Genomic DNA, 19,787 nt, shown 5'->3' on the forward strand with positions numbered 1-19,787 from the left:
AAAGGATGATGGATTCTTTTTTTAACTTACTAGTCTTCTCTTTTTATTTTTGTTTTGTTTTTTGGTACTGGGGATCGAACTTGGGCCCTTGTACTTGTGAGGCAGGCGGCAGAACCACTGAGCTAAATCCCTGGCCCTTCTCTTTTTGATTCTTAAAAAATTGAGTGAAATCTTAGCAACAATGTTGTTAGGCACATCTACATCATAATATATATTTGTATCATGTAAACGTGTAGAATCTATGCGTGTATGAACTTTGGATTAAAAATATAAACGGATGAACTTTGATTTTGACCTCTACTAATTAGACAACATTTTCCAATAAGGTTCTTGAATCTTAGCTTTATCATCTTTAAAACAGGTTTAACAGCACCTGTCTCATAGCAGTAAATGCTGTAATAAAGTGGAAGGGTCTAGTGCGTGTCTTACATGTAGGCATTACCAATATATGTTCGTCTTCTATTTTATATTATTCCACTTCCTGTTGTAGTTTCATCCACTTTTCAGCGGCATTTTTCTCTAATTACCAGGTGAAATTCCAGTTGACTTCAATGGAGAATAGCATGGGAGAGGTGGCAGAGCTCATCTCTTGGGATTAACAGATGGCCCCAGTCTTAGGTTCCTCTCCTCCTGGTATTTTTATCCATCTACCTCATCACCGTGGCTGGGAATGTGGGTATGATACTGGTCATCCGCTCAGACTCCCATCTCTACACCCCCACATACTTCTTCCTCGGTAACTTCTCTTTTGTGGGTCTGGGCTATTCATCAGCTGTAGCTGCAGGTGGTTGCTGACTTGCTGCCAGGAGACAAGGTCATCTCCTACAGTGGATGTGCTGCTCAGTTCTTCATGGGTTTTGCCACCATCACGTGTTACTTCCTGGCTTCTATGGCTTACGACCACCATGCAGCGGAGTGTAGACCTCTTCGTTACATCACCACCGTGACCACAGGAGTGTGTGCCTTCTTGATGGTTGGTTCCTATGTCCTCAACGCCTCGGTCCACACAGCAGACACCTCCAGACTCTCCTTCTGTGGGTCTAATGCAGTCGCTCACCGTTTCTGTGACATCCCCCACTCTTGGTTCTCGCATGCTCCAACACATGCATCGGCAAGCTGGTTGTGTTCACTGTTGTGGGCGTCCACGTCTTCTCCACTCCTCCTTGTGCTCATCTCTCATCTCTTCATGTACATGGCCATTCGAAGCATGCATTCTGCTGAGGGGTGGAAGGGGGCATTCTCCACCCGCGTGTCCCATCTCACTGCTGTGTCCACCTTCTATGGGACCATCATCTTCAGGTACCTGCAGCCCAGCTCCAGCAGTCCCTGGGTGTAAACAAAATCGCATCTGTGTTCTACGCTGCAGTCATCCCCATGCCGAACCCCTCATCGACAGCCACAAAGAAGTGAAAAGCGCTCTTTGGAAAACACTACAAACTTCATCCCTAATCTCTGAGTGTGAGCAGGAAGAAGGCAGGTAACAAGAGGACAGACTTTCTCGTGGACCTAAATGCCATCATGACTCTTGAATTCTGGAAGACTTCTGTTCTTTCATCCACAAGAAGAGTGGTTATGCCTGCTGTTAGACATTATAAAAAGCAGAACTTTGAAATGTCTCATTTAGGAAGAAAATCTTGTGGCTCACAAACAATAGCATGGAAAATTCATACCCTTGTACTGGTTTCTTAATGAGGTTTAAAGCAGAAGATCAAAGCACAGAGTCAAATGTGTTGAATTTTTCCTTCCTATTTTTAACTGTGAAAAAATTTCCATTCACTATTAAATGTGGTGTAAGGATCACACCTTCTTTTACAATATTTATCAATTAGAATGCATAATATTGTGGTTTTTTTTTTTTTGGTTTGTGGGTTGGAAAATTAGTTTTTTAAATTAGTGATTGTTTCAATAGTACCTGTTTATAGATTACCCTGTGATAATCTTGTATATACATTCATTATGTGTGTAATGATTAAATCAGGGTAGGTGGTAGTTCGGTCTCCTTAAACTTTTAAACAAAACATTTTTTATGAACACATAGCTTTCCAATACTGACAGAGGATGTTTCAAAGTGTCTAACCATGTTTCACTGAAGATTACTACTTTGTGGAGAGTGCACTGGGCCAAGAGGTAAGGAGATGTAGGATTAAAGCCTCCAATGCTCCACCCCATCCCCACCCACATCCCACTCCCACTGACTGACATGAATTTTCACATTCTCAGTCCCCTTTTGCTAATGTGCTGGAGTAACTTTGGTGGAAAATAATAAAGCTGTCTTGTGTATGGAAGAAAGGAGCATTTCAGTAGATAGATGGCTTGCTCAAACTTTAACCTGAATAAACATACATTTCTTTAGAAACATACCTATTCTCTCCTGTATGCTTCTGGTTCCTGTCTAACATAATCATCAAAGCTGTAAAGGTTCCGAGGATAAGTGATTTTTCCAAGGGCTATGAGAAGAGATATTTGTTGTCTGGATTAAATGATTTCATTTCTCAATACCCTTAAGGTTGGTGAATCTATTGTTTTTTCAATAGTTCAGCTCGTTTCTGGGTTCCTGTTGCAATCTGATGTCCTGAAATTGGATGTTACCAGAATTTTTAAAAATCTGCCTGGAAATTTACTTCTCAACATAGGAAAGGCACCATGACAAGCATTGCTAGTCAATTTAAAGGTCTTGTTTCCTGTCCTAGATGTGTTTGTGTGGGAAGGGAGTGGTGATTAATTCCACTTCTTGATGGTATTTATAGCTACAGTTAATTAAGGAACCAATATAGTTCATGATTTGAAAATCTCAACAACAACAAAAAATACCTCAAAGCTAACAAATCATTTGTACTTCAAATTAGTTGTCTAAATCAGGTAGTTTAGAATATCAACTTAGTTTTGAGATTACCACATACTGTTGTGCACAGGGCAGCCTCTGTGTGAGGAGGGTAAACCAAAGGTCTTGAGGAGAAAAGGGGCAGAGGGAGTTTGGGGACAGGAGGTCAGTGCGCAGGAAGGGTCTTTCATGGGGTAGGGTGCCATCACCTTGAAAGATCAGAGGCTTTGGAATCCAAGGCCTGTGCAGCAGCTCCCTGCCTTATCTTTCCACCTGCCTCGCCCGTCCCAGCAACACACACTGAAGAACAGGCCCCACGGGCCAGGATCCACGACTCGTAGATCTCAGCAACTTCTGAAAGTGCCTGACCTGAAGATGAGTCTAGGAAACAGCATCCAGGCATGGAGTGCAGACCAGTCCCGGCCTTTCCTGCTTCATATGGTGGCCTGTTCTTCCTGCTTCGTCCTGTCTCCTCTTTCCGTTCGTCTCCTCTTTTTCTTAGCTTCTCAACTTCTTTTTTCCGTGCTGGCCCAGTGAGAACTGTCTCCCCACTGAGCTTTTAGATCCCCTGGAAAGTGTAAATGAATCACGAGTACCTCATAACCGCTGTAGCACACGGTAGGTGGGTTCCTGAATATGTTTTTTTAAGCCCCCACATCTCAGTTTAGTTGGAAAAGTGCAGTCTTCTAGGCGTGGACCTACATAGTTCAATTTTTTGTTGAGATCACCTCCAACAAGTGCCACTATGACCGCAGATGAGCGTACCAAGGAACTGGTCCCATTGTCAGAGCTGGGTGAAAATCCTTGCTCTTCTCATCAGTTACAGGACCTCAGGGAAGCCAGGCCAGCTCTTTGCTCCCAACACACTGTGAAGATTTACAGTTTCACCCCTGCACAGGATAACCTGTAAAGATAGCATGAAATCTAGTTCAGGAACACTTTCATCTCAAGAACCTGTGTTTGATTCACCGAGAGCCTACCACTGCCTGCACTTGGCCACCTCCGCACCCCCGACTTTAGCTTCTGAGCCCCCACACTCTCTCCCCTCCGGCCAAACCTAAGCCTTTGCTTCCGACTGCTGTCTAACTCTTTGTTCTCAAACCTTCCCGATCTAGGACACACGTGTTTCACGTCAACATCACGCAAGCATTTGTTTATAGAAACCGCCCAGAAGGAGACATCTCCTTGCCTGTAAGATGTCCGTGTGTGGTGTACACATTACCTTGGGGAGCTCTTCATTTCCGCATGGAGAGCCTGTCAAACGGAGACTGCCTTCCCACTTGGGTATTAGCGATGCCCGCCCTCTCCCTGCGGGAGCGGCGTGATGAGTGCGAGAGCCTGGAGCCCGAGACAGGCAACAGCACGGCACAGAAAGGCTTCCTACCGGAGCGTCCAGAACAGAATGTGAAAACACACGTTATCAGGCCCATTATTTCTTTCAGCCTAGATTATTCATTTGAAAGAGGATTAGGATTGAATTATTTTAAATACGAGCCTCCCTATGTGTGTGAGATAATTTGTTTAGCTTTATGTGTGTAGAACTGAAAATTAAAATATTAGAATTCCTTGGCAGTTGTAGTCCTCAACTCTTTGGCCTTCAAAGCTAAATGGTGTAATCATGATGTGTTAACTAAAAAGAAAATTTGGAAAGAAAAACAACACACAGAATTCAAGAGAATCCTCTCATTTCATAACTGAAAATCCCAAGCCCCACTCCTGAACTTGCTTACACTCAAAGAGAACCAAATCTTGCTTGAATCTTTTTCATACTTTATGTTCTGTGTGGGTCTTGATATGTCCAAAGGCATTTTTATTCTTATTTTTTCACCATAAGATAGACCTCTGGGCTTTAGTATTGTGGTTGAGGAAATCAGCACTTTGAAGAATTAACTTAATAGCCTACTGTTAAGAAGAGAAGTGAAGGTTTTTGCCTGAGTCTTTGCCCTCTTTGCTCCAATGCACTGAGAAAAGGAAAGCAGTTGTATATTTTAATAGATTTCAGGGGAGGCCTTATTCAATGTCCAAATTATTTCCAGAGATCTTTCATGATGAGTCCCTACTTGTGGCAGGCAGTCTGGAGAATGCAATCCATGCAAGGCGCTAAGAGCGAATTCCTACTTCACAAGGTAAAACCTCCCCTGTGCGTGTTGCCTGGAGTAACGAACTTGGAGACTGATGGCTCAGTGCCCAAGAACTTTGTCAGCAGGAATTTTTCCAGGAGTCTCCAGGACGTGAATGGATCAGGGCATATTTTCTTTCAGTCTTGACAGTTGGTGCCAGAGTTGACTTTTTCAGTGCTGCAGCCCACTGAGCCAGCCAAGCTCAGGCCCCTGTTCCCTGGCATAAGCTGCAGGAAAGGCCCAGCGTGAAGCCTATGAAGGAGTCTGGTGATAAGGAACATTGCTTCAGGAGCGGCTTACCAAAACCGCGGTGGAATGGGCTGCAGACCCAAAGAGACGCGAACTTAAGGTGTTTGTGTCCACTGTCAAATGAGTTGTGCAGAAAGAAATAGTTGAAACTGATAAGAAAGCTGTGAACAGAGAAGGCTCCTGGGAGGCAGTGGGACTCGTGCCAGACTTGGAAGGGATAAGGTGAAAAGACCTTGGAGTTCCAAGATAAGTGACTCAGCCTCCCTGTGAGACCACGCGAGCCTCTTATGCCTGAGCCAGTTTCCTCCTCATGGAAGGAGAAGTGATGGCCCCAGCCTGACTCTCGTCAGGGTTGTTCTGAATGTCAGATGGAATAACGGGGGTGGTGGGGGACTTTAGAAATTTCTGCCCTCTTCCTGCCTAGTAGCATTGTTGGCAATACAGTTACAAGCACAGGTGAGAGGAGTTCCCAGCCAACGACCTGAACCTAGGCAGGCAGCCGGGATTACACATGGCATGTCAGCAGGAGTTTGTAGGAAAGGAGGCCGTTCAGATTAGAAGTGGACAGGCTGCTAACTTCTCAGGCCATTACTTCTACGGGCATTTGGGACTGGTTGCCATCAGAGGAGGTAGAGCCTGAGAACAATCACTTCTCCATAGAGAAATCACATATTTATAGCACAAATTCTGTAGGCTCTCACCATTCATCTACATCTCCAAGCACAAGAATCCTACTGTCTGCTCTTAACATTTCTCAACTGCTAGTCTGTGAGGATTTCACAAGTCGAGTGTGTGTGTGGTGAGAAAGAGAGAGAGAGAGAGAGAGAGAGAGAGAGAGCAAGATTTGCAGCATGTTTATCTTTTACGTTTTCACCATTTTTCTGATGTGTGAAAAATGAAGCAAATCACAAGTGGATACAGACTGGGAACAGATATACGGCAGCTCTGGTCTATTTGTGATTTGGGTAGTGGGTGCATCGGCACTTGTTCAGTGTGTTGCTAAATTGAGCCTAGATATTTTATGCATTTTTTGGCTATATTCTTTCTTTATTGGTACCAGGGATAGAACTTGGGACCTTGTGCTTGTGAGGCAGGTGGCGGCACCACTGAGCTAAACTGCCGGCCCCTATACTCAATATTTAAATGTATTTGTATATGTTTATTTCAAAACTGCATGTCCGAAATTCAGACAGTGAAAGTTCTCACTCCTCTTGCTGAAATGGAAACAGTTAAAGCAAGGATAGTAGGAGGGCAGCAGTTGGAGACCAGTGGGGCTGTTCCAGGCAGCAGACAGACACTTTCCTTCTGACTTCTGTTCCTTGATTCCCTGAAATGTCCCTGGTTTCCAACTTTTACTGTGTCCCTTTCATCCTGTGGCCTCTTAATGTCCTTTTGATTACCTTCCCCGTTTTCCTTCAGTTAATCTGAGCTGGTGTCAGTAACAAAACACAATTGCTATGTCTGCTGTGTGAGAGATTCTTTTCCAAAGACTGGGTAATGGCGGGAGAGAGAGAGAGGTACTGACCTCATAATACCAGAAAAAAAAAATATAGTAGAAGTGTAAAACGTTAGCACAAAGGAAAAGACTTTCACTAATTCAAGCCAAGTCTATAAACGTAACCAGCAAATCAGCAGGAAAGTGAATAAGGCAGAGGAAGCATTACCACAAAATTTAACTTAGCAGAAAATGAAGTAATTATCCAGGCATCCATTGTGTAATCGTGTTTTTCTTGCTAACAATGGTAATAAAGATGTGGACTCCTTGGTGTGTGAAGAGGAGAGAGGCATCAAGGTGATTTTCCTTCCACCAGGGCACTTTGTTGAGGAGGGAGTTGGGGCCTGGGGGAGGAAGTGGCTGGGCCAGGCTTCAGACTTTTCCAGCTCTTCACAGGGCCCTGCCTGCCACCACTGCCCCAGGCAACAGCCACAGGCTACTCTGTGCTTGTGAATGCTCATTCACTTCTCCTCCCTTGTTGTTTCTGGGGAGTCCCCACTCTGTACGTGAGATGTGGGCCTGGCCAACACTGGAGAGCCGGTCACTCTAGGAGCCAGCACACTGCCTTTCAGGCTAATCACAGCAGCCTCTCCTCTTGAAGTCCCTCCTTAGCTGCTCTTCCTGTTTCCTTTCTTCAGTCCCATGCATCTTGCATCAATAACAGAGTCTCCTAAGGTGGAGGTCGGGTGAGGCCTGGATCTCATAGTTGAGCTACTTTCAGGTGTGGCATTCAAACAATAGTGTTCACCTTTTTCAGGATTAAACTCTGTGTTGCTTACAATCCTCAGAGAGGAAAATCTTACGTCTCCACTTTTGGGAAGCAGGCGGAAAGCAAAGAGTGGCCCTGAGGTCAGTGTCCACAAAAATCTTCTTTCCTGGAGATGGGAAATTCCTCAGGGACTCTGCCCTCTGCAAATGGATTCTATGGCTTCCCTTGTGCTGTGAGCTCGGGTAGGCATTGTGGCCTTTGTTATTTCTCACAGTGGCTCTGTTAATCTTTAAGTTATTGTCCCAGTTTCATAGTTGATAAAGCCAAGGCCCTAAGCAGAGATCAAGCAGTCTGCGAAGTGTCACAGACTCCTGCTGGGTGAGGCCCTGTCCTCTGTCATCTTGAATTTTACTTCAAGCTTTACACATGGTGGAAGTAAGGCCTCGGTGCTCAGGTGCTGAGTGGTGGGACCAGGATTCCCTGGGAGCCCTCTGCTTTCTTCTGACTTCTGCGCCATCTCCTGGCTTTCACACGAAGAATCTGAGACAGAAATACACAAGCAAACAGATAAAAAGCTGCGTGGCCATCTCATGTCCGGTAGCCAGAGCGAGAGCAATGGGTTTGGGCTCCAGACTTTCCATCCCCGCCTCCGCAGGGTCTGTGGGCATGCCTGCCCCACAGGGCAGAGTCTACAGGGTTCCAGCTGCCTTTCCAGACACAGGTCGAGGAGTGGCGATCTCACTTAGCTTGAAAAACTCTTTAATGTGTCTAAGATGGAAAATGTAGGCCACCCACCCAGGGGACTGAGTTTCGTAAGTTGGAACTGGACAGAGTTCTCAGCTTGCTTGGCCTATATAGAACATTATTAAAAGCTCATATGCAAATCTTCTCACTTCTTGGATTAAAGCTTTCGGGGCTTCTTTCTTTCACTTCTATCTCTTCCAGCAGGAAGTGGATTATTCCTGATCCCATTATTTTCTACTCAATTAAGCAAGTTCTTACTTTCAAAGACGAGTTTCCTGACTTTACACTCTGCTCTCGCTGCAGAATTTGTGTGGCAGGAGGGAAGTGGCTGAGGCAGCAGGCGTTCCAGCTTCCGAGCGAGGTCATGGATCCCAGGAAAGACGCGGAAACTGTCTTCACATCCTCATCTGTGAAAGGCAGGTAAAATCATCCCAACTTCCCACAGTTGTGAGGGTTACACAGAATAACTAATGGCCTGCGTGTTGTATTATACACACACACATACAGAGTACACAGGTAGCATAACTGAAAACCAGAATCAACAACTGCAAGAATCAACAACTACCAAAAAAGCCATCATCTCTGAACATGAACAATTTGTCTTGATTTGCCTGAGGTTTTCTGGCTTTATTCCTGAAAATCCCAAGTCCCAGGAAACCCTTTAATCCTGGACACAACAGACTAGTTGGTTAATTATTCACTGTCCTTGAAAAAAACAACAGCTCTGAATTAGTCCTTTGTTCAAGAGCTATTTACTGATAAGGAATACATTCCAGGCAGTTGGGAGGTATTTTAAAGGCAAACACGACAAAGACAGGACCTGTGGAGCATTCCAGTGCACGAGAGAGAAAGGAAAAGGAACAAACTATATGTGGTTGGCAACAAACGGTCAGAGTATGAGTGACTTTGACATGCATTGCTTCCAGGGGGGCAATTGCAGGAATTTCACAGCTTACACGCCTGTAATGTTGGATTTGCCCGAGCTCTGATGTCAGGGAGTGACTAGAGTTTCATAGGAAGAAAAGCTTCCCTAAGCAGGTAAGTTAAACAGCCTATTAGCTTACTGTTACTTTTCAACATTCTCTTCTCAGCCTTTTTTTTTCTTTTTCACTTTTTTGAGGCAGGGTCTCACTATTAGTTCAGGCTGGCCTTGAACCCACTATGTAGCCCAGGCTGGCCTTGAATGCACAACAATCCTCCTGCCTCAGCCTCCTGAGTGCTGGGATGAAAGGCGTTCGCCACCACTCCCGGCTTTACCCTCTTTGGTAGATCCATGAATATCCGACCCTTCAGGATGAGGGTGCTTTAAGTACTGCAGTATTTTCAAACTTAAAAAAAAAATAGACAACACAGAATTCTCTTGGGGACTCAAAATGTTACCAGTATTCCACAGGGCTTTGACACGAGGAAAACCTAAATGGTATCTTAACCCTGCCATGGATCACAGGAGTCGTAGAAGGAGGGAGGAAAATGTTGAACCCAAACTTCTCGTGAATCTTCAGTCGTGAGAGCCAGGGCCCTCTGCAGCTCTTTATGGTCCCTGAAGCCCCTCCAGAAAGGGGATGGTGAATCCCGGGGTGCGCGGAGGGCCGAGGCTTCGTCCAGAGGCGCAAATCGGACGGAGCCTCTGGAGACACCCTGGGTCTTCTTAGAAACCGAAAGATCTCCTCAAGTGCGTTTGGACCCTTCATATGGGCAGGGATGGAAAAAGCCGCCCACACCGAAGTCAGCCCTGACATGAGAACGAGGCACACGACAGAGGGTGAGCGTGGGCGGGTGGACGAGAGGACCCTTGGACAGAACGACTGCCGTCGCCGGTCCCTGGGGTGTCTCCCTTAATCGCAGAGGCTCCGGCGGTGACCAAAGACATCAGACTTCATGAGTGTCAGCGCTGTTTTATCACTTCCTGTGGTGCAGACCTGGGGTTACTGTTGCGTTCTCTCTCAGTCTCGAATTCCCTGGTGTACAGTGGCCATCCTTACGGTGTCCTCCGCACAAGGCTCACGGATATCACACCCACATCGGGCAGTGCTGCAGCCCCTTTCCTAGCTAGTGGGAATGTCCGGTTCGCATCTTAAGAATTACTGACACCATCAGTGGGTGGGCAGGTCGCCCGCACTCGCATTTCCCGAAGAGGTAAAGGGGTAACTCACCCAGTCCACACTACCTCAGTCGCGGCATGGCTCCTGAGGAGGAAATGGAGAGCAGCGTCATGGTTTTCACCGTGCTGCTCATGCTCAGGAGCAATACTGACTAAAAAAGCAGCGGCCTTGGATGCTTTCAAGATGCTTTTTGTCTGAGTCATCACTTAACTCCGTGAGTGATATTTATACATTTGTGAATCATTCTTTTATCTGTGTGACTCATACCTGGGCTTGTGTGAGTTTTTTCCTTGCCTCAGCTGTATGTGGGGGGCACTGGTGACTGAACCCAGGGCTTTCACACCGAGTTACATCCCTAGTCATTTCTTTGGTTTTTTTTTTTTTTGAGACAAGATCTTGCTAAGTTACTAAATCGTCCAGGCTGGGATTGAATATGCAGTCCTCCTGCCTCGCTTCCCAGGGTGCTGGTATTGCAGGCATGGAGTAGATAGATATTTATGTGTAAATATAATAAGTTATTTTATATATTTAATTTTTGCCTTTGTATAAGAAAAATAAACTATGAAATTGAAATTCAATTATGAATTCCTTTTTTTTTTTTTTTGAGGTACTGAGGATTAAACTGAGGGCCTTCACCTTGAGCTACATCTCCAGCCCCTCCCACCTTTTTTCTTATTTTGATGTGGGGTCTTCCTAAGTCACTAAATTGCCCAAGATGGACTTGAACATGTGATCTTCCTGCCTCAGCCTCCCTGAAGGCTCAGATTACAGGCATCAACCACCTCAGTCTTCCTTCATTTTCTTTAACTGCGTACTTTATAATCTTAGAAATTTTATACATAGGTAAAGCCACTTAATAGTAAGGTCGAATGAGTAACTAGGGGATAAGGAATTTTTAAGACTTATTTTAATTGAAAAATAATAATCCTATATGTATATCTATAGGGTACGGATGAGGTTTACAGTGTGGGGAGATCAAACCAGGTGTTAAGTTCCTTATCCTACGGGCATCTTTTTTTGGGTGAAAATCACCTCACACACTTATTTTTTGTGTTAAAAACACTTAAAAATCAATTCTTTCAGTAACTTTGAAATATACAATGCAGCATTATCACACTTTCCTGGATGTGAAATGTTACCCGGGCTTTATTCTTCCTGTCGGACTGGAATTTGGTGCTCTGGGATCAACACCTCCTGCTTCTCCACCCATTTCCCTCCTCTCAGCCTGCTGTAACCATCACTTTACTTCTTTGAGTTCAACCTTTTTAGATCCCTCCTAGGCAAGGTAGTGCTCTACTTGTCTTTTTGTGCTTGATATTATTTAGCATAATATCTTCCATATTCATCCATGTCACCAATTACAGGATTTAGCTCCTTTTAACAGCTTACTAGTATTTGACAGAGTATAAAATGACCAGAAAAGCAGAAGGAGGAGGAGGAGGAGGAGAGAGAAGAGGAGGAGGAGGAGGAAGGGAAGGGAAAAGGGGAAGGTGGAGGGGAAGAAAAAGGCGAGGAGGAGGCAAAGGGGAGGAGGAAGAAGAAGAGGAGGAGAAGGAGAAGAAGGAGAGGTAACAAGTGTTCATGAGGGCAGGAGAAAAGGGAACTCTTGTGCATTGTCGGTGGGAATGTAAATTCATACATGGATTGTTGGACTGGAGTTTTCTAAGAAAACTAAGGATTATCATATAATGATAGGCATTTTATTAGACATTCTCCAAGCTTAACACCTGCATTTGTCAGTTAATCTGCTTCATGATGGATTTCAGTGGGTGTCCCACTGTTTCGGGTGTCATAATCATGCCCGATTCTATTGTTTGAGCTCTTCATGGTTCTCTCGGGTAACACTGAAGGGACAACTCTTGTGTGTGCTTCTGGTCAAGGCAGTGCCCATCTTCTGTAAAACCTTATGACAGTGCAGCTCTGAGGCTCTTCTTCCAAAGACACAGACAAACTCGCATCCACACACATTCTTGAGAATGCAAAACTTTGATTAAAGAAGGACATGTCTCAGAATGTAAGAACCAGAACACAGGTGATCACAGTCCTCCAAATCCACAGTACACGAGGGGGTCCTTCAAGACCCTCACACCACGTACCTCTCGGCCAGGGAGAACAGGAAGAGAGAGGGGCCTTACACTGGCTAAGAGTCACTATTGGTGACGTATATTTTCATTATGTTTTTTTTTGCATAAAATATTTATCAAGTGCGCTGGGGATTTAGCTCAGTGGTTTCACCATGTGCCTCGCAAGTGCAAGATCCTGAGTTCAATCCCTGAAACCAAACAAGCAAACAAAAAACCCCCCCAAAATATTTATCAAGTTCTTTTGAAGGTAGAAAGTAAAATGGACCAAAATAGACTTGCTAAATAACTGATAGTGGCAGAGCCACTCTGAAGTGACCTGATTCAATATTTGCCTTGAAGACGGAAGTATTGAAATTTTGTATTTGAAAACTTTGCTTTCCCATTTCTTCTGGATGGTAATTGCTGGCTGAGATTATAAGCTCCTGAGGTCAGTTGGAGTCTGTTTACCTCTTTATCTGTAGCACCTGGCTGGTTAGAGGACTGCATGAGTGTATGTAGTCTCATAGCAGTCTGGAAATATCAGTTCTTAGTTGAAACGTTTCGGAACAGCTGCTTGGCCAAATCTGCAAGTGACTGCCAAGGTGATCGTACATGGCTGCTTCTGCTGAAGTACTGTATGCGGGGTGGTCAAAAAGTACAGGGAAGGGTAAAGGAGAAATGAAGTTACTGCCGTAAAAGACACGTCACAGGGATCCTCCTCAGAACACACCCTCTCCCCTCAGCCTACCTTTCTCACCACTTCTTCAAGCAGTTGTGGAAGCCCACTTTAGTGGAGACATTATGACTCCCTGTACATCCTGAATCAATTCAATCAAACCCTCCGATCACTTTTGCCTGTAGAGAGCCTCAGGGTCAGCAAGAGATGGGGGAATAGGGAATTTTCAGGTTTGTCCTGGGTAGACACATTTCTGCCTCTGTGCATAATCTCAACAATTTGCATTTTATTACTTTTAATAGCTCATGTTTATTTCATTTTATATGTGATAACACTATATATTATAAAGGACTGGCTTGGGTGTTTATGGAGGTGGAGAAATCTCAGGATCTTCTGTTCTGAAAAACTGGAGGCTCACGAAAGCCGGAGGTACAGCAGGAAAGGCTCAGAGCCGGGGCTGACCAGGCCAACTCCATCTTGAGTTCGAGGGCTTTGGAGCCAGTGACTCTAAAGGCAGGAAAGAGCCATTTCCCAGCTCACAGTCATCACTGCTCACTCTAATACATTTAGAAGATGGATCCAGAAAATCCAGAAGCAAGTCAGAAAACTCATCCCAAAAATTTTGATTGTTCAGGCCAGAGAATTTAGCCCAGTGTTTTTGCTGCCTGCCCCACAAGAAAAAGGACCCAAGTTCCATCCCTGGTACAAAAAACAACAACAAAAACAACAAATCTCATTGCTCACAACCAGTTCCGCCAACAAATCTGTATTAACTAGGGTTGTCTGGAGCAACAGATCTAAAAGGGTGGATGGACTGATGGACAGATAGACAGACAGTTCTAAGGCATTGGTCCACATGGGTCTGGAGGCAGACATGTCCCCAGATGCGCCCATGGCAGCTGGAGACCCAAGAGGGCTGGTGGTGAGGTTTGAAGTTTGAAAATCAGAAGAAGCAGAGACAGGAGAAAAATGACGCTCCTGAGCCAGCAGTCAGGAAGAGCGCAGATCCCACGTTCTGTGTCTCTGGGGACTGGATAGGGTCTCTGTATTGTACTCCAGGCTCTGCCAGGCTCCCGGTCGCTGCCCTGAGCCCAGGATGGGTTGTGGGAGAGAGGCAGCAGGTTGTCACTGTTTGCATATTTATCTAAATGCTTCCTTGGATCTCTCAACCATTTTGTGATACATTTAAGGAATGACACAGTGATACTACGAATAGCTCTTAAGGCAAAACCACGCACCAAGAAGCTACTCATTTTAGGTTAGACATTTCTATGTAAAATATTTAAGAGAGTAGCAGAGGAACTCGATCAATTCCACCCTTTTTGGTGAGTTCTGTTTTCACCCAGACACTGCTTGAGGATACTAGGTGTTCTCAGCATGCTGGGGCAGGAATGTCATGGCAGGACCCACATCATGATGGAAAACACTCTAACACATTCCTGCTCTTGTAAGAGACAGAAAGAAGAACAAACAAAAATAAAGATCTCCTAAGAGCGGCACTCATGGATGATTGTCCTATGAGCTCTCTTTGTGGGGAAAGAAGGCTGGGGTGTCTTCCTCTGCTGCAAGCTGGTGCACTGCATCTCTGCTTTGATCCAGGTCTCCCTCCGGGCGAATGTCCACAGGAAACCCAGCAGGGAAGCCCTCCTCACCTGCAGTGACACCACCTTCCTTGGATTCCACTGTCTATGTCTGATCTCTGCTGCTCTCGCAGAATAGCACGGGCTGGGTCCTCTGTGAAGACAGGATCTGCTTCTCACATTCTGAAGGCTGGAAGCCCAGGACTGCAGGGCTGTGCCTGCTGAGATCCTTCCTGCTGTCCCCAGGCATCCTGGGAGGCACCAGGCGGAACTGGGCAAGAAAGTGCTCACACCAGCCGGAGAGCAGGCGGGGCCACCTTTACAGCCTTTACAACAACAGTGACCTTGACCCAAGCCATGGCCTCTTCCAGGGGTCGCCTCTGGACACCTGCACCGCATTTGATCTTAGCCAAGCCAGTGAGAAGCCCTCAGCAGTGTCACAGCGGCCATGCACTTTCGGCCGAGTCCGGAGGGGACATTCAGCCCCTCGGAGGCCCCTTCCTTGGATCTCAGGTCCCGTGTCACACACTGCTCATTTTCGTCATTGTGTTTACACTGTCTTTCCCGTGCTCTTCTTGAGAACGTATTTTCGAGGGAAATCTTCAGATCTATCAGCATAGGTTTCTTCTCTCTCATTTTCCTATTTATACTTATACAGGCTACATATGTTTTACCTGCAATGATATTTTTCTTTTGAGTTTATCGGTACTTTTCAGGTATACAGTACAGTTACCTTCTTCTTCGGGATCTTGTAACTTTGCAGGACAGGTCTTGGTTCTCATTTCCCCCGTATCCCTGCACTCCCTTCAGCCCCTCCACCTTCCCCTGTTTACAAAGACTTTGTCTACATTTTTTCCTTTTCTCATATTTTTTCTTTTGCCTGATTTCCTTTGCCCTCCCCTTCCTGCTTCCCTGCAACCTTTACCCCTTTTCATCCTGTCTCACGTATAACGCTGTTTCTTCAAGAGTTCAGTGGCTGTCTTTTCACGTGGACTTAAGCACCGTGACTGTGAAACTGATATTATTCTGCTTGGCTGTGTGTCTGTTTCATCACCATGGCTGAAGCCCAGTGGCATCAACACAAGGGGATGAACTGATATATTTCTTCTTCGTGGTTCAAACTGTCCCAGGGAATCACAGGAAGGACTAATTCCTGGCAGGTATCTCCTTCAGTTAGGGGCAGAATCTGGGCCTCTCTCCCCTAATACTTATGTGAAGGCACAGCCCGAGAGGTGACGCTCTGAGTATTCTGTGTGCTTTCAGGCAGAATTACTGCGAGTCCTGTAAGTGCATCCGGGATCCCCACAGAAGCAGAGCGGGGTCCCCACAGGCCGCATAATCACCTGATGCCTCGTTGGGGGAGATCAAGTGTTACAGCTCTCAGGGACTGTTTGTCCCCTGCCAGCTCCACAGCCGCAAATCACCTGCTGGTTCTCACTCTTCAACAGTTCAACTGCCCTGAATGAGGTTGTCTTCACATTGGAGGGAGCAGCCCAAGAACCAGACTCGCTCTGAGCGTCCTCTACTCCTGCAACTGTTCACAGTCATCGAGCAGCAGCGCTGGCCTTGCGATAACTGACCTACTGACCAGTGCCTGCAACAATGCCCATGGGAAAAAATCCCAAAGATAACGCCCCAATCAGCGCTACGATGCATCACTCTTAGCAAGTACGAGGCATTGCAGCGCTTCCCTTATTTTCCTGCCCCAGCAAGAGTCTTCAGGCTGCATGTTGCTGGGCCACCTTTCACTACTTCTGCGTTCCTAATTCAGACATCAAGGGTAAAGTGGGCTAAGTGGTAATGTAAGAAGAGACCAGAAGATCCAGGATAAGAGCTCCTTAGCCAATTCTGAGACCAACAGCCCCCTCCTCCTTTCTCCAATTTCTCCCAACGTGCCGAGAACTTACAGCTTTTTGACCAAACACTAGATTCTTCAGTTAAATTAGTTTTCTTCTTTCAAGGAATGGATTCATGCCCTGTGAGCTCATCATACACGAAGGAGCTGGACTGGTGGAGTTTGTCCCCGAGGGAGGAAGGCAACTTTCCAGATCAGACCATTTTCCACACACACTGGCAAGGGCAGAGGTGACCAGGGAAACACGAGCCGGCAGGTGCTTTCCTTCAGCTTGCTCAGAGCTTTGGCTGGAATAGTTCGAAACTGAAAACTCTGTTTCTGAGATGCAGAACTTGTACATCTAAACCCAATGGATTCTTCTTACAAGAGGTAAAGTCAAAATAGGTTATTTAAACTACTTCAGTCTGTTTACTTTTTAAGAGAATACGATGAGATAAACTATGTTTTGATGATAAGAATTCTATGAATCATGCTTCACAGCCAGTTGTAAAATGCACAAAATGAAGAGGTATAAGTTCACACAAGCACAGGGAGTTAGGAGAATGATCTTAAGTTCTGTCGCTACTGAATTCTCTGACATTTGCAGCAGGACCTATTAGTCATCTCTGGATTGATGGACTAAAATGTCCAAATCAGATCAAACCCCACTACGTGGTTCTGGAGTCTTTCAGGTAGACATGATGTTCTCTACTTGGGAACGGAGAAGGTGACCAGTATGTGATGTCCATCACTGTAGATTGTCTCAGTCCACCAGGCACCTTGAGGTCAAGGATGTGTCTTGTGCACCAGTGCAGGCCGGGTAATCTGCACATCGAATGGGCAGACACGGGAAGTTGCTCAGTGCCTGCTGCGAGGACGGAGACCTTAGCAACACCCAGAACTTTATGTGGCTCTCTGGGCTGGTGCTTCCAATGAGCTGTGCTCTGTCTGTTGGCAGTGATGTTTCTGGAGAGTTGGAAGAAGTTTAAAGATTTGCGAGTCCCGCTCTTGTCAGCAGAACCTCGGAGTCTAGGTTCTTCTCACAGCGTCACACTAGCTGGTAGGCATATTTGATTCCCAAGTCCGTGCACTCCAGTGATCTGCACTGACTTCCAATGAGAGAGGTAATCGCTGCGCAAAGCATCAGTCAGTTGAATGAGTTACTTGCTTGTGCCAGTGTAGGTTAAATGTAAAGAGTTTAAAATAATATTTCTTCATGATAAAGAGCTAAGCCTTAGACTCAAAGTGTCCTGGCCTCAGATCTGACCTCTGCCCATCAGCCCTCAGCGAGGTTCAGCTTTCCTGTCGGTGACCTGGGAATGGAGCTTGGTGTGGGAGGTGAGGGTTAACTGTGGCCAAGGACACAGTCTCTAGTTGGCGACGGGCACGTAGTAAATAATAGAGCACCTGCGTACTACCTGAAGCTATAACAGAGCCTTCCATGTATATGAAATGACAAGTAAAATAAGTCAGTGTAGAAGGAAAAGGCAGTATATTCTGATATAACGACATTGTGGTGTCTGTTGAGAAGGTTTGGAGAAGACTTGAAGGGGGCTTTGGATCTTGTGTTATTCTTTGAATACATGAGATTTGTGCCAGGGAAAAGAGCTCTCTGTCAAGAAGAGTGAGTTTTCATTTTCACTGAGAGCTAAGGACATGACATTTCAGCTGTGACAATGCCTCCCTTCAAGCCAACAAAAATGAAAACAGATCAACAAATACCTTAAAAATGTTTGCATTTCTGCTTTTCTTTTCCAAAGACCAAACTAAATTAATCTTTCTTCATCCATGAAGATGTTGGATTCAAACCTAAGAGTTCATACATGGAAAAGGGAGTACACCCATTTTTAAAAGATTCTTACACTTTCTAAATTTTTTTGAGAAATCTTTATGTGGTGTACTCACTCAAGAATGTACTTTTTGAAGCAATAAAGAGATCATCTGAGTCGCCCTCCACTGCAGAAGTTCTGTTCAAAACAGGGATCTCTGGATGAAAAAGCTAAAATCTGTTCCAATATAAAGTTAGAAACTTGGTTTTCTACTTGTACACAAATTTCTAAGGTTCCCCTTTTGTGTGGTAAATCCCACCGCCTGAGTGCTATCTTAGACCGTAAGATTACTTTACGCTAATGATGATTTGCTTTATAATCTGTCTGTATAATTATAACGAATAGTAACATTGTTCTTGAAACACTGGAAATGACAAAGATGTTGGCAGAAGCCAGGTTGCTTCCGTTTTTCACCAATGTTACTAAGCGCTGTGGTCTGACCGTGTCTGTTCTGAATTCACGTGTTGGACTGGTGACCTTCAGAGTGCAGTGTGGGGAGGGCAGGCCCGGGGAGGTGATTGAGTCCCGAGGGAGCAGCATTCATGGATGGCCTAGAGCTTTCACACAGGGACCCCAGAGGGACAGGCAGATGCTTCAGCCAGGTGAGCACGGCAAAGTGTGGGATCTGTAACCCAAGGAGCAGGTCCGCAACCTCTTTTCTATCCTGGTCATCTTGGTCTCCTATCTGTTTATATTCATCACCATCCTGAGGATGCGGTCCTCTGAAGGCCGCCAGAAAGCCTTTTCCACATGTACCTCTCACCTCACTGCAGTCTCCATCTTCTATGGATCAGGCATCTTTATGTACCTGCAGCCCAGCTCCAGTCACTCCATGGGCTCAGACAAAATGGCGTCTGTGTTCTACAGCATGGTGATCCCCATGCTGAACCCACTGGTCTACAGCCTGAGGAACAAGGAGGTGAAGAGCGCCTTTAAGAAAGCTGTGGAGAAAACAAATCTTCTGTAGGATTCATATTTTAGTCTGCCTTTAGAAAGTTACATTTTCCTTATTTTACTCTTTTTGTATTAAGTCTAATGAATAGGCTCCCTGAAAAACAATTTGTCCTGACTTTCTCTTGCAAACCTTGTTTTTTGCCCTTTCCTTTTTCTTTGGGTGGCACATATATTTTTGTTAAAATCTGGCCCTCTTAAATGATAAAAAAACATTTGAGAAATAACTTCTTCCTCTCCAAATTCGGCTTGGTGACAGAGATGCTGGTGTTTGTTTAGTGGATTTTGTGCATCACTTTTGTTATTTCTATATTCCTTGCCATTTTTGACCAATGAAATTTTAATTAGCTCTATAGTTAACTAACAGTTGGGTACATTTTCTGAAATGCTCTAAAGTATTTCTTCTCTTTGTATTCTGCATCATGTGTTGGAGCATATTGTCAGTGTTTCGCAGTTCAAATTCTTTTTTTTAATTGAGTTTATTGGTACATTTTAGGTATACAATACAGTTACATTCATTATTGGGATCTTGCACCCCCACATGACAAGTGTTGGTTCTCATTTTTTCCTCTTGTCCCTGCCCTCCCTTCACTCCCTGCTCCCCTCCCCATTTA

General features: G+C 45.2%; 1 pseudogene; it reads left to right on the forward strand.

Moving 5' to 3' along the window:
* Nucleotides 1-678: 678 nt before the first annotated feature.
* On the forward strand, nt 679-19,189 carry LOC104868359 (annotated as a pseudogene).
* The last annotated feature ends 598 nt before the right edge of the window (nt 19,190-19,787 follow it).

The sequence above is a fragment of the Fukomys damarensis genome, unplaced genomic scaffold (assembly GCF_012274545.1).
Source record: "Fukomys damarensis isolate Sample0158 unplaced genomic scaffold, DMR_v1.0_HiC HiC_scaffold_27, whole genome shotgun sequence".
Classification (NCBI taxonomy): domain Eukaryota; kingdom Metazoa; phylum Chordata; class Mammalia; order Rodentia; family Bathyergidae; genus Fukomys; species Fukomys damarensis.